Below are 14,789 nucleotides of genomic sequence, written 5' to 3'. Positions count from 1 at the left end.
GCTTAGTATCTCAATATGCATAACAGAGGTGTTAAAGGGCAGGATAAAGGTATGTGAAACACCTGTCTGCAGCAGCTGTCGCAAGAGCCCACTCCATCTCCTAGCAGTAAGTGTTGGAGGATGACTCAGCTGTAAAAAATAAAGATTCTGATGCTATTACTTCCTCCCCCCTCCCCAAAGAAGAGGCTTTTGTCTTTTAGTGCTTGTGACTAATGCTGGACTGACACACAAGCAGATTCATTCCAGGACTGCTACAGCAAAGGTGCTTCTTTCGGCACTTGTTTCCCTCCGTTTCAACGCTACCATTCTTCAGTCCTGTAGCAGTGAAGTGAGATATCACAGTGCTGCTGCATTATAAATACATGATTCAACACTGCTTTACTCTGGTTTAATACTGGTATAGCTCCATTGAATTCCAGCCCTAACTTTAGGGTCACCTGAAAATGCCTAAGCCAGGTGTTATGTCATGTTTTACCTGTTGTAAAACAAAAGGAAACACTACCTACTTTTCTCTGTTCTGCACCAGGAAGTCTCCACAGTTTCATGTAAATACGATGCCTTTATTATTTCAAATAGTAAATCACGGATAGGACAGGTGCACCAAGCTGGAAATCTGAAGATACGAGCAGACCTATGTGTGCAAAATGTTTCAAAAATAATATTTAAAATGTGAGACTAATTCTCTGCAGTGGAAGAAAAAAAGTAATTGCTGAAGTGTTGGGGTGAGATGGGAATCATGGGAATTATCACTCACAGAAAATTAACTGCAATAGTGTTTTGGAAGCACACAGGACATGAATATGAAAGATCAGTCAGACACAGGACATGAATATGAAAGATCAGTCAAAGGGGCTGGAAAAGTGATCCAGCAGAGCTATATCAAAACCCAACATCCTGGTGGCTACCTTTGGAAAATACAGTCTTTATGGTTTTGTTTCACATGGGCCTGCTGTTGCACGGGGTGGGTGTCCTGGTAAAGAAGGATACAAAGCAGGCAGAGTTATTGAATGCCTTCTTTGCTTCAGTCTTCACTGCTAAGGCCAGTCTTCAGTAATTCCAGACCCTGGGGACAAGAGAGGAAGGCTGGAGAAAGGAAGACCTTCCCTCGGTGGAGGAGGATCAGGTTAGAGATCTTTTGTCCAAACTTGACATCCACAAATCCGTGGGCCCTGACGGGATGCACCCGCGAGTGCTGAGGGAGCTGGCGGATGTTATTGCTAGGCCACTCTCCATCATCTTGGAAAGGTCCTGGAGATCAGGAGAGGTGCCTGAGGACTGGAAGAAAGCCAGTGTCACGCCAGTCTTCCAAAAGGGCAAGAAGGAGGAGCCAGGGAACTACAGGCCTGTCAGCCTCCCCTCCACCCCTGGAAAGGTGATGGAACAGCTCCTCCTGGAGGTCATCACTAGGCAAATGGAGAACAAGAAGATGATCAGGAGTAGTCAGCACGGATTCACCAAAGGGAAATCATGCTTGACCAATGTGATAGCCTTCTAGGATGGAATGAGTGGCTGGGTAGATGAGGGCAGAGCAGTGGGTGTTGTCTCCCTGGACTTCAGCAAGGCTTTTGACACTGTCTCCCATCACATCCTTGCAGGCAAGCTCAGGAAGTGTAGCTTGGATGAGCGGACAGTGAGGTGGCTTGAGAAGTGGCTGGATAGCAGGGCTCAGAGAGGGTGGTGGTCAGTGGCACGCAGAGTCTAGTTGGAGGCCTGTAGCTAGCGGTGTCCCCCAGGGGTCAGTACGGGGTCCAGTCTTGTTCAACTTCTCCATCAGTGGCCTGGATGAAGGGATTGGAGTGCATCCTCAGCAAGTTTGCTGATGATCCAGAACTGGGAGGAGTAGCTGACACACCAGAAGGCTGTGCTGCCCTTCAGAGGGACCGGACAGGCTGGAGAGCTGGGCTGAGAGGAACCTCCTGAAGTTCAACAAAGGCAAGTGCAAGGTCCTGCACCTAGGGAGGAAGAACCCCATGCAGCAGGACAGGCTGGGGGTTGACCTGCTGGAAAGCAGCTCTGCCGAGAAGGACCTGGGAGTGCCGGTGGACAACAAGTTAAACATGAGCCAGCAATGTGCCCCTATGGCCAAGAAGGCCAATGGGATCCTGGGGTGCATGAGGCAGAGTGTTGCCAGCAGGTGGAGGGAGGTGATCCTCGCCTTCTCCTCAGCCCTGGTGAGGCCTCACCTGGAGTACTGTGTCCAGTTCTGGGCTCCCCAGGACAAGAGAGACATGGCACTCCTGGAGAGAGTCCAGCGGAGTGCTACCAAGATGGTGAGGGGACTGGAGCATCTCTCCTCTGAAGAAAGGCTGCGAGAGCTGGGCCTGTTCAGCCTGGAGAAGAGAAGGCTGAGAGGCGATCTCATCCATGCGTACAAGTATCTGAAGGGGGGATGTCAAAAGGATGAGGCTAGTCTTTTCCCCATGGTGCCCAGTGACAGGACAAGGGGCAACGAGCAGAAACTGAACCACAGGCAGTTCCGTCTGAACGTGAGGAAACATTTCTTTCCTGTGAGGGTGACAGAGCCCTGGCACAGGTCGCCCAGAGAGGTAGTGGCGTCTCCTTCGCTGGAGATATTCAAAACCCGCCTGGATGTGATCCTGGGAAATATGCTGTGGAGGACCCTGCTTGAGCAGGGAGGTCGGACTAGATGATCTCCAGAGGTCCCTTCCAACCTCAGCCGTTCTGTGATTTTGTGAAATGAACTTTACTGACAGGACTCTGCTTATATTGGCATAATTCATTTAGCCACAAAAAAAATTCCTGCACCAGCTAAATCCATAAGAAAATTTCTATTAACTTAAGAATTAAGTCATTGCATATTTCTTCAAACAGCCATCTCATCAATGGTATACGAGAATATAGAGGTGTAGAGCTATCTGGAAGTCAGGCATTTTTGATATGCTTGCCTTAATTTGTCTGGAGAGTTACAACTCCATTTCCAGATGCAGGTCAAGTAAATACGCCTTATTTCAGAAGACAGAGAGGAAGGTCAGTTTATGCTGAAGTAGGCTAGAGCGTATTTGTATAGAAGAAATATTCTCTAAAGAAGGGAAGTTTTCTCTGCTGGTACACCTGCATCTTTCCCCAGTAATATATACGTGTGATATAGCTGCACTTCCTAGATTTTTATTTCTGCCCAGTTCTTTATGATTGCCTTTATAGAAGAGGGGAAAAAACATCTCATAACCAAAGAATAAAAACAATAGCTTCATTGTTGTTTCTGTCAGTGCACATAAGATCTATCAGCTACAAGAATCTTCTTGAAATGAAGAAGAGATCAGAATAAATTATTTTCCAAATGCTAACTGGTTTTACAATGTCTTTACAGAATAGGAACCAGTTGCAGCTAGTGCGTTTCCCCTTCATGATTTGCAAAAGTATACCCAGAAAAATAAACTCGACACTCTTGGTACTGTTCTGTAAGCAAATGTAGTTTTCAAAGTGTGCTGTGCTGCTGATCATTAACTTTAATGTCATAAATCTCTTTTTAATTGCTATAGGGGTCTGCAAGATGGCCTGCGTTCCTGACTTTAAAAATCACCATGCACTTCAACCTAGTACTGAAGTCGCCTATTCTTTCTGGAGAAAAATGCATGCCTTGAGTGAGAGGGGAGCTGAAGAGTCCTGGGTACAGCAGAATCAGTGCATATATACTCTGGACTTGAAGAGCTTATACAAGAGAGACCAAGTATCTCTTCCTGGATGCTGTGGGTTACAGATCTAATTAAATTAATATCCTCTAATTAACCCCTTCTAATTAACTAATTAACCTCCTCTGATCAGGGGTTAAAAACAAAATAGGACTTAATCAAAAAAGAAGTGCAAAATTTACAGGAACAGCTGCTTTACATAGTCACCTATAATATCCAAGTTCCTATAATATCCATGGGATTGCCCTATGGTCTAAAAAGAGAGGCTCTAAATGCTTAGCTAGCTAACGTTAAACTAAGATTAAATAAATTACCTATTAAAACTAATTAAGGACAGATTGTGCCCCACTTCCCTTAAGGGATGGTTGTGATTGTTATCCTACTAAGAAACATCTTCCTCTGTGCTTTCTTAATGATAAAGGAGGAGGAGGAGGAGGAGGCTGTGTCATGGGCCAACGCTACGCTGGAGCAGTATGTTGTTCCACAAAAATGCTTCTCCTGGGCCACCTTGCTGACTCTGAAACCTGGCTGGAGGTCACTGCTGTTGCAGGCCCTTCTGGAAGGTGCTGCGGTTCCTTTATGCCCAGTAAAGTCAATGGGAAAGCAGGGTGTGCTGGGCCACTGGCAGAGATGTTCAACGCTTTATGGAAGTGACTCTCGGAGTCTCTCACAGGAGATCCCAAAGCCTGTGACTTGTGTTTGAAGGGCAAGAGCTTGAAGGTATTTTCCTTCTCTGGGTACAAGCTCTGTAAGACAAGAAACATGTTGTTTTTCATGCAGCTTTCAGCTGTAATTCAGAAAGGAAAGGAAAATCACTTTTTGCCATTGCAGTCCAAAGTATGTTCAGCCTAGTAACTCAGGCTGCGTAGCTGGGGAGGATTTTTTTGTTTTTGTGAAAATACTCAGAGTCGTCATGACTTATAATACAAAGCTATTCACAGCTACTAACAGTATCTTCTGCAATCGAGCTCCTAAAACTCAGACCTCTGAAAACCAAGAAACAAGAGAGCTAGATCATATACAAACGTTATATACCCAGATAACCTTTATTCTGCTGAACTTGAGTTGAGTAATAGGAAGGAGAAACCTGCCAGTACTTTGTCTGTATCCAGTATATTAGCAAGAGCTGTCCTGAAGGATTATATGGAGAAATCAGGGGAGCTGTGACTTTGATGTGAAGTGATTCAGGCATCTTCCGCATATGTGGGGAAAGGAAGAGCTGCATACGCACCTTCACAGAGAGTGTGGTGCCTCATTTCAGCAGTGTGCTGGATAGATTGTGTCAGAAGATTAGCATAATTTCTCTTTTTGTCTTGGGGATTATCATCCGTTAAATGCGAGATGACTGAAATGTGTAGGTTTTAGGCTGGGTAAATGGAAGAGTAGTGTTAGATAGCACTGTGTGCGAAGGGTGAAGGGATTACAAAAGGAAATGGAAGAACCATAAACGTTAGCAGATGTGATACTTTTTCAGAGGAGCATGAAAAGTATTTTACAGCAGGCTATATTTTCCTGCTGTATTCAGTTCAAACATGGGGAGCAGGTCCGTATATCGTAGACACAGAGCATCATTTAAAGACGGCAGAATTAAGGTTCTGCGAATGTGTAACCTCAATTTGGTTTAGAGGTTTGAGGTGAGCGAACTCCGTGCTGCAGAAGGACGCAAGGTACCATGGGCAGCCTCAGTGCTACTTACCAGCTTCTGTCAGCTTCCTAGGGAGGGATGTTTGCTTCCTCTTTTAGTGTTGTTTTTAACTTGTGTTTGCCTGATTTTGATAGAGAAAGCCTGAAAGGGTAGCAGAGTATCGGAGTCTATTTTAAGAAGAAGAAATATTTCTCAAACAAGATAGCAATTAAGCACACGGTTGTTTTTAACAGTTTTGCAGTGAGAGGCTACTGCTACCATGTTTGGATAAAAATGAAGGATACGATTTTATTCTGAAATGTTCCTTGGTGTCTTATATACATTGTTAACATGGATATGCTTGGAAATATATATTACAAATATATGTTATGAATATGCTTGGAAATGTTTTCAAAGGGTTCATGGGACCACTGAAAAAATTGCAAACACAGTCTATGTCCTCACATATTAGCACTTTTATTCCAAGGTGGTAACAATGTGTGGTGACTACAGGTGTGAAAATCATCTCTTTGAATATGATTCTCTCAGCAGAATGATAATATCCATGGATATAAATATAAATGGGGGAGGGAAGCTCCAAAAGCCTCTGAATTGCTCTACTGATATCACCACTATGCAGCAGTGCTGGCATCTGAGAATCTGTGATGTGCATTGAAGCATCTGTTCTCAGCTGCTCTATCCAAGCACTATCTTTAGAGTATATTTCAAGTACCCTTTTTTCACTCTATTCCCCATACAGAGAGACAAGACGAAACCCACATAAGAACAGAAGTCCTCAGATTCGTAGGCATTCACAGAAGACGGGAAAAGGAATGCTAAAGCCTCTGTTAGATTGACAGTTGCTGGCAACTCACACACTCCCAGTGCGAGAGCACGCGGGAGCATGCGGGAAGCCAGCCTCGTGTGTCCCTAGCTCATCAGTAACTTTTAGGCCTCATGCAAAAATAGAGAAGAATAAAGTCTCTCCATCTATCCTTTCTCATTCCTGCTTAGGGCAGGGCCCCCTAACTCAGGACCGATAAATCGTTTTGCCTGTACTCCCGGGTGCTTCTACCCTTCTACCCTCCTTGCCAGCGTTTGTATTTATAATTCATTCTTATTTTGAAAAAAAATTCCTTAATTTCCCACTGAGCTCAGATGATATTTTTCGCTCCCCGCTGTCTCTACCCCCTTCAAGAATATTCAAGGTCAACCAATATACAGATTATAACAATATGAATAGCTTGTAACAATAATAAGATTTCACTGTCCTTTTAGTTTAACGTGAAGGAATCACATTAAGGGAAAAAAAAAAAAAAAGAAAGAAAGCCCACTGTGCCATCCAAAAAGAGCGTATTTATTTTCAGGCATTGAATATAAAAGAACAGTTAGCTCATTTGCGTGTGCTTTAGTAAAGTGAATCTCCACTTCTTAAAAATACAGCCCAGTGTTACCAGTAAACTAATCTGTAGAAATCCAGAAGCTACCAACTCAACTCTTCACTTAAAATTTTGATTTAAAGCCCATAAATGTTAAAGGAAGACTTTCAACCGACTTCTAAAGGGGTTTGCATCAGACTCTCACAGATGCAACATTTCTGGCTCAGTGAAAGAAATAGAAGCCAAACATGAAAATTAAACCACTTAACTGTGGATTGCGGACGTAAGAAAAAAATAGCATATTAAGATGAAACATGCCTCTTCCTCTAATATGTAGAGGAACATAAAAAAGAATAGCAATACTTTAACCCTCCAGTGAGTTACGTATTTAAGTGCTAGTATATGCTTAAGTGGCAGACATTAAGATATTTTCAGACAAAAGACACCATCCTGTCATTTGGCACCCTATTGCTAGAGCTGTCTTCTGCTTAATTCTGGTCACAGCACTTTTCCTTTGGTAGTGTTCATGTTGTAAAGTCACCTTGGGAGTCTCTCATACAGCCTGATCCTTTCTCGCTAGAAATATTTGTTCAGTGGCAATGGATAAACTGTGGGGTACTTGCAAGGCATTATTCATAATAGTGAGAAATGAGAGGGTAAAAACAACTGTTAGAGAACTAAAAGTAATGGCCACCCAGTTATAGTTTTTCAATGTTATGAGTTCAGCTTGCTGATAAGAGCGAGGAATGAAAGCTAATACCTCTGCACCTATTTTTTATTCAAATTGAAGACATACAAATGAAAAATACCATACTCCAGCAATCAGATTTCTCTATACTCTGAGAATGATACCACAGCTCTCTAGGAGGTAATGAGCTCCTCAGAAACACTGCAGTTTGTCAACTGGTACGGTAGCCATTTCCTCATTGACCATAGGTGCTGGGAAGCTTTCACAGCTGCTGCTCAGTCTATTAGCCAATACAATGTTACAAAGTGTACTTTCATGTGGATTGCTAAAATAAGCAAAAAGAAAAAAAAAAGCTTTTGCTGGTCTGCTCTTTCAAATAGTAAAAAAAAAAAATCTTTTGTATGGTTGAGGAGGGAGGAGAATGTGCATGCTGGCCCAGAAAAAAACTATAATTTTTTTCCTGCAATATCCTTCTCTCTTAAAAGTTCTTCTAAGAAAAGCAGAACGTTTCAAATAATACCATGACTGCCAGGGCTTTGACTTTAAGGAAAGTCAAGGACCTTCCTTAGGAATGGAAGGAAAACAAAAAAGTAATAAGATTTTGTTGAAAATTCAGAATGGAATACTGTTCATTACAATTATGCTGAAAGCTAGGTGGAGACAGATGACAACTACGTAATTAAAAATAGTTCATGTAAGCATGATATATTTTGACTTTCCTCTCTCCATTCTCACATCAGAAAAAATTAAGTGTGTTAAACTAACAGAAGATTGAAAGGGGACATACTAACCTTTACATACGTAAAGTAAAGCAATCTATTGTTTTCCTCGTCTTCTGGGAATGGGCACGAAAATTGCAGGATTAAATCTATACGAGGAAGACTTATTTTAAACTCACAAAAATTTTCCAACTATTACTCAGGAAAACAGATTGCCTAGAAAGACTGTTGAATTTTCATGACTGAAGAGGCAGAAGAGAAAGGTTAGTTTAGGCAAACAGGGATAAGGGTTAGGGCAGAGATGGGTAAATGGCTGATGTCCCTCTGAATTCTGCTGTTCTGTAATTCACCATTCATCGCTTTTTGTTTCACCATTCATCAGAGCTCGTATATATTTGAATGCCCACGACCTCCTTAAAACTTATTAAGCTATTTGTGTTACCATGAGATAGAAAGTACTTACCAAACAGAGACTGCATCTCCACCAGTTTGGTTCATGCAGCCCAACTACATCACTACCATACACAACTGGAAATGGCCCATTAGTGATGAGCTTGGTAGTTAATAAATGACCAGACAATGTATATCTATGGACTAACTTCACCTGAAGATTTTAAAACAGGATGGAGCATCAAGCTTAAACAGATTTATGGAAATTAACAACTGTGGTTATTGTCCTGTGCTATAATGGAGGTCAGATTAAATGAATATTGTTCGTGGTTTTCAGCAAATCATGACCCCACCAACACTTGGTGACCAGGGGAAGGGCAGAAATGGAAACTCATGAAGAGCAGATAGGCATATCTGCCTGTTACATAGCTGGACTGTAACTCCAGCTGATCTTTTTTCTATTCATTTCCCTTGTCTTGACCAATAAACAAGCAAAGTTGAGAAATAAAACCGTGAGAAGGAAAACTTGCCGACTAATGAACTGGATTTTTTCTCATTCCTGACCTTACTGGACCATTCCACCAGTTTAGAGGATCATTAATCAACAAATCTCTCTCATTTAATCTTTGCCTGCAAAATGAAAAGGTTCACACTTTGCATTAATGTCACACGCATAAATAGTTTATAAAGGGCTATTCAGTGAATAAGTATATGCTTGAACAGTGGTTTACCAGTTGCTCCAAAATCTCCTTGGTCCACAAGCTGCCTATAAACATGACTTCTTACCTCCTATTACCACTTTTTCCTTTCTATCATGCTCTGCTACTTTTATGCAATGTTTACTATTAACAATTAATTTAACATTTGTAAATATTCCTTCACATATAATATGACTATGAAAACTGAAAATATTGTATTTTAAGATTCCTTCTAATAGCAGGAAACAAAGACCTCATTTTTGCTCATACTTCTTGCTTAAGAGAAACAATAAAAAGAAATGTAACCACTAACAAGCATATATTAGTCTCTTGGTTTTATTTTTGAAACTTGTGTATTAGAGCCCACTTAATTAGATGCATAAATCCTGTAAATGATGTCAATGCTCATAATTAAATGGGACAATTGCAAAATCAGCTGCAGCACAAAATGTAGATAAATGAGAATGAACAATAAGGGATTGCTTTATTATAAATCTCCATGACTAACACTACTATAGTGATGTGGCAGAGAACTTATAGCATCTGCTTCATACATATGAAAATACAATTAAATTGTCAGCCATGAATTACTGTAGCATAAATATCAACAGAGAAAACTTTGACCTAATTATTTTAAGGTTTTTAAGCAGAAAAAGTCTTATTTCAGTATGCTGATAGATTCATTTTCTGATGCTTAAATAGCTTAATCATATCAAGTCTTTTAAAAACATATCTTTTATCAATGGAAAAAATACAAAAAGGGTCTCTGCTTTATTTCTTCTTGATTTTGGCAGACTATACTGTTTTAGAATTTGTTGCTGCTCAAAATAAAATCAAATAACATTAAGCGAAAAGGCATAAGCTCAACTGTAAGTTGTCATATCAATTGAAGCTGTAGTAGCTAGGCTGTTTTACACTAGCTCAGGATCAATCTCTTAGCTCAAAGTGCACACTATTGTTTCTTTAGAAGAAATATCTATCATCATGAAACAAGATGGATAGTTCTGTCACTCCGGTAGTTCACTGGGAGGAAGAGGAGTTTAGATAGAAAGAAATGGCCAAGGAAGGTTTCAAGTGTTTTCACTATCCATGCATTCAAATCCCACAGGTCTGACAGAAACTTTGACTTTGCTTGCATACATGCATACCTGCACATATGTATGCATATATACATATATATGTGTGTGTGTGTGTGTGTGTGTGTTTATATGTATTCCTCTTTTGTTGCTCCCTCTCTGAAACAGGTCAACTTTTGACCAAATTAATGTCTAGTCAGACTGTCGTGCTGAGGCAATAAACATCCGACAGATACTGTCTCCTTACAGATCAGAAGTGAATTTTAATATTTATCCCTAAATAAAGCTTGATGACAGATGGACTGTTTTTTTCCATGAATAGTAATTACAAGTTAGGTCCTCCAACTGGATCTGGCAGCCCTCTTGAAAAAACAAACCTCAAATAAAGTCTTTGCGCAGATGCTCAAGTCCCCCACCATAAAGTCTCAGCTGAAAGATTGACTCCTTCATGGGTAGCATCTTACAGTGCTCCGCCATTCAGTGCTTCAAAAATATACCACTGCTGATATCACATTTACTGCTGTGAAAAACATCTAAAGCACGATGAGATATCAAAAAGTGTTTGCATAACGAGGTCTAGGGACAAAACTAGGCAGTTGCACCAAGTTCTCGTTCTCCAGCCTGGCAGTACCACCTAACAGCATCTTCTGTTGTTTCTGGTAAACTGTCAAATCCATTGTCAGGGCTTAACAAATACTGATATTGACAAGGCATATTTACAGCATTGACTTGGTGATGTCAAACGGTACACAGCTAAGTGGGAGGGTCACATCCAGGATATATCCCTGCAGGCCTTCAAATAAGGTCTCTAAGCAGAGTCCTTCCTTTTGCACTAAAGGATCATCTCAGCCTGTCCTTGGCACTTGCCTGGGCATGTGGAAGATCAATGCCCTTCTACTCCTCTTCCTCCAAAGGCCATATAAAGGATTAGACGTATGGTAATCCGTCCACCCAAAGGAGTGCAGGCAATATACATAGGCGTGGCTACAATGTAGTAGTCGAACCGAACCAGGCTGCCCCTTAACTTTGGAGAAGGCAGCCCACTGCTCAGTCCTTTCCCCAAGCCTTTCTGGAGGGAGGTCAGTTCACTCAACCTCCCAGAGCTGGCCAGTAACTAGATGCCACTGACTTTCTATTCACCCAGACTTCTAAATCCAAACCTCTAAGGAGAAAGTCTGTTAGACACACAGGGTTTACCACTAAGGTACCCCTTAGCTGTGAAGGGGATAAAGTGTCAAGAAAGGTGATATGAATATGTGCAACAAAAACTTGCCAAAAATCCCACTGGCCTCCCCAAGCCTGGCACTCACCAAAGACAGTCTAGGAGAGGGAGCAACGTGGTATGTGAGCATGGGCAGGTGCCAGTGGTCACTCACTGTGCCCAGACTCAAAGGTAGCCGGACACAAGCCAGCTCTGGTTCGGAAGCTGTTTGATCAGCTGCGATTGCCTGGCTTATGTTTCAGAGCTGGCCTGAGCCCAGATGGCTCAAGTATCACTGAGGAAGGCACAGGCAACTGTCTGCCTATCTGCCTCCGTATCTGCCTACCCTCAGGCCTGATCAGGATTCACCAAGCTAGAGTCCAATATTTGCTGCCACACATGCTTCCCCCACTGACACCCTGCAGCAAGCCTTGTAGCTCACAGGTTTTGCAGCCTGTTTACAGCCTGTTGTCTTGGGTGCCATAGCAGCTGGCTCCAGCATGTATACATTCCCTTCTTTTGCTGCAGTGATAGTCTGTCCACATATATTAGCAGCTAATTTCAGTTATAATAGAGGATTTAACATGTCCAGCAAATTTTAGAAAGTTTCCTCTCTGTCATATAACTGAATTTGGAATCATTGTTGATTTTAACAGCTCTTGCTTGTTCACCTCTTCTTGTTGTACCTGAAATTACAAGTGATGCTAATTGTTAACACATGTAACAATAAGCTCCTGTCACTCTCTTCTCACTATGTCTCAAAGGCCTTGTGAGTCATGAATCCCCTTTTCCATTTTTAATCCAATGGCACCGGCAAACCACTAAAATTTTTACAGATCTGCTTTGGAAAATCTTACTTTTATCACCCCCAGAAACAACTACCCTGACAGCAGAATGCAGCACACACGTAAGTCTCTTGCCGCTGCCGTGCAAAGCCCAGAAGTTAGCTGGAAATACTGAAAAGGTGAGATCAAGCTTAGACATTGAACTGTAAATGTGAGCGGCTGCAAGCTGCTCACCTGAACTTTCTGGGAGCTTGGCTGCTGGAGCTGTTCTCTCCAGCAGCAGGGTAAAAGTGAGGAGAGGGCAGCATCTTAAACTACCACATCAATAGTTACCAGAGCTCCTCTGTCACAGCCATTCAGTACAAGATACATATACTAAAGCATAAAACCCCCAGAATCCCTCTCCTACGTGAATTTACTGTATGGAGTCTCGAATATAAAGTTCTGGTAGTAAGCTTTCAGATTCAAAAATATCTTTTATTAAATGGAGTACAATAACGAATCAAAATAATTTTCTGAAACCTTGAAACATTTAGAGTTTTTAACCCTTTCAGAACTCACTGACTTCTTGATAGGATTCACCTGACTAAAAGTAGACCTGCACGCAACATCTACAGCTGAGCCAGTCTTTTCTTTCCCTTGGTAGGGGAGAAATATAGTGCAATTCATCACATCCTCATCATACTGAATTCTCCTGCAGTTTTCAGTATTTCAATATTTCATTTACTTAAATAGGCCCTAGCTAAAGATTTCTTTAATGAAAGTAAAAAAAAAACAAATAAAATAAAAAAAAAATCATTCAGTACATATTACTTCATTAGTAGGTGAGCAAGACCAGACAGGAGAACTGTGACATTTCTGTTCTGGGTAGATTTCAAATTCACACCTATTATGATCCAAAGTTATGTTTTTAATTAAAGTGTTTTCTTTCCTAATAAATATTCCAAAAAAAAAAAACCACTAACAGAGAAATAATACAGGTGCTAATATTCAGTGCTAGTCAGAGCCCTTTTTGTTTGAGCTTTCCACGATTTGAATTTTGAATTTTGAATTTGATTACACTGCTGTAAACCACAGCTTGGTCCATAATGTTACTCAGAAGCAGTGCAGTCAAGAAAGCTGCATGAGCTTCACACCCAAAACTACAAGAACCTGTGTGCCCTAGACATCCTCAGATGTCACATTTTTTGTAAGTACTTTTGTGCTCTCAGTGAGTTCGGGTCGCATCTGCACTCTTTTCGACTGTTAAATTAGCCTATATTTTTATAGAATAGTGCAAAGCAGCCTTGATATTACAGAGTAAGAATCAGCCCCAGTCAGGATAACAGAAATGATAAGATACATGTATGTCAAGACACTGTATCGTTACTGTACTGTAGGGATACATCTCAGGATATATACGATACTTTTCAGCTCTTCTTTCTTTGGTAATGGAGTTGATTTAGGAAAGAGGCATTTAGGTAACTGGAAGTTCAGAGATATCTCTCCGTGACTCATTAATACTTTCTGTAGTCAGGAACTACCAAGTCTCTATCATTCATCTGTCCGGCAGACGTGTGCTCAGGAAGCACTCTGCTCCTTGGACTATTTTTAACAAACAGCTACCAGCACAGTGGCAGGTGATCACTTTCCATAATCCACATCCTTGGATTACCCAGCGAATAGCATCATTGTCAAACTGGAGCTTCGGCTTTTCAGCCTCCCCGAACCTTTCCATTTTAGAAGTGCCTTTCTTCCTAAGGAAAGAATATTTTTGCGGATCTGCAAGCCACGTTGATAGTGAGTTCAGTAGTCAAGGAGCAAAAAGCTGTACTGTGTTTAGGGGCCACCAGGACCATTAATCTCTCCAAAGGCGCTTGACATCACCCCTCCAGGACCTTTCCCTATCTGTTTTTTTTCACCCCCGAAACTGACTTTCTTGGAAGAACTGACTTGCTTCCCACTGGATCGATAACGTGTTGAACTATTGCAAAGGCTGGTCGCTCTGTAACTTTATAGCATTTGTACTTGATAGTATTCAAGAGATCTTAACTGACACAGATGAGGGGGAAAAAAAAGAGGGAAAAAGGAGCTCTACCTTTCAGAGTTTATCATCGCAAAATAAAACAAGAGACAATGAGTGGATCCAGTCAGGAAAACACAAGGAGACAATGAGCTTCCGTTTCTTTTCATGCCATTTCATTTCAGCTAGCAGGCTGAGGCTGAACGATGAAATAGTTAAATATTCTAGATTAAGCATTTATCTTAGAGCATTTGCCTTTTCACACATAAATTAAATTTTCCTATTTAATCTCTACTTTTCTTCTAATTATCTCTCTCCGCACACGCTAATGGCTCACAGCTAGCATCTCTCTTCAAGCAACATGATTAGGAAGTGTCTGTTGTTGTTGGGCTTTCTTTTTTCTTCCCTTTTTTTTTTCCTCCAGAAGATGATAATACTATTCACTTGCTTTGCAGAAGCAGTTATAATGATACATATGAAAGGCAAGAGTAGACAATTCAGATACCTTCTACTAGAACTGGGACATAACTTAGATACCACATTTTTAAAGACTACTGAAAATGAAATTTCCTGTAGC

This window comes from Struthio camelus, chromosome 1 (assembly GCF_040807025.1).
Source record: "Struthio camelus isolate bStrCam1 chromosome 1, bStrCam1.hap1, whole genome shotgun sequence".
NCBI classification, from domain to species: Eukaryota; Metazoa; Chordata; class Aves; order Struthioniformes; family Struthionidae; genus Struthio; species Struthio camelus.
This window is presented reverse-complemented; position numbering follows the sequence as displayed.